Source organism: Puma concolor, chromosome D3, assembly GCF_028749965.1.
Source record: "Puma concolor isolate L17-30 chromosome D3, mPumCon1.1.hap2, whole genome shotgun sequence".
Lineage (NCBI taxonomy): Eukaryota > Metazoa > Chordata > Mammalia > Carnivora > Felidae > Puma > Puma concolor.
This window is the reverse complement of record NC_141678.1, coordinates 78498122-78499503: the sequence shown is the minus strand read 5'-3', so window position 1 is coordinate 78499503 and position 1382 is coordinate 78498122.

The following is a 1382-nucleotide window of genomic DNA, read 5'->3' as shown; positions in this document are numbered from 1 at the left end:
GTCCTCACATGTGTTCTTATGCACGATAAACATACCTAATATAGTTTGCTACTATTAATTTTGAATTTCTGTATCCAAGACAACTTTTTTAGCACAAAGAGAAAAGGTCCATTTCAGGGAAACTAATACTCAGAGCAAATGCATATAAAGTATTAAAATAAGGCAAATTCTTACGTGGTTTATATGATTAACACACATACAATCGACACTGAATACTGTGGCACACAAGCAAGTGATATCCAGATTCAGTGTAGATAACACTCTGTAGCCAGAAAAACAAAAAATGAAGAGTAGAACGCCTATTAACATTGGCTTTGGAACTTGAATGTTACGAAGATGGTTATTTACTGAATACTATTTAGAATGGTGCTCTAAAGTTTGTGGAGAAATCGATTTGTATCTCTCTCTCTTTTTTTAAGTTTATTTGCTTATTTTTGAGACAGAGAGAGAGAGAGAGAGAGAGAGAGAGTGTGTGTGTGTATTCAAGTGAGACAGGCGCAGAGAGAGGGTGAGACAGAGAGAGAGAGAGAGAGAGAGAGAGAGAGAGAGAGAGAGAGAGAGAATCCCAAGCAGGCTCTGGGCTCAGAGCAGAGCCCCACCTGGGACTTGATCCCACCAACCTGTGAGTTTATGACCTGAGCAGAAATCAAGAGTGGGAGGCTCGGGGTGCCTGGGTGGCTCAGTTGGTTAAGCCTCCGACACTGGCTCAGGTCACGATCTCTGCAGTCTGTCGGGATCCAGCCCCACATCTCTCTGCCCCTCCCCCACTCATGTGCGCATGCTCTCTCTCTCTCTCTCTCTCTCTCTCTCTCAAAATATAATTAAAAAAACATTAAAAAGAAAAGAGTGGGAGGCTCAACACACTGAGCCACCCAGGCACCCCCATTCCAAAATTTTTTGAGAAGACATTCCATATTGAGAACAATGTTATATGATTCTTACCTGTTCAGGGGAGGTAGAGAAAAAAACCGAATACACACCTAAGTCAAATCACATGCCTTGCCAGCGTGTGTTGGCATTTTGTCAGGGGAGCAGTTTGGGGTGAAACCAGTGCCGTGACCCCCTCCTCTGTTTGGGGAACCAACCACGGTCATAGACGTATTCACTGGGTCATCAAACAGTGTTGGAGTGCCGGCCACCTCAAAGGTAAGGGAAGCGATGGGCCCAGTCCTCAACGCCCACGTAATCGCGTGGGGGGAGGAAGCGTAGGGACAAGCGTGGGAGGCTCGGAGGTACTTGGCAATGGGCCACACCAGCAAGGTTGGCCCGCAGTGGGGAGGGGCCAGGCCGGGTGGGTGGGAGGATAGGCCGGGAGCAGGGTGGAGGGGAGGAGTCGGGAAGACAGGCCAGCGGAAGAGGAAGTTCCGGCTCCCAGCTTGGCC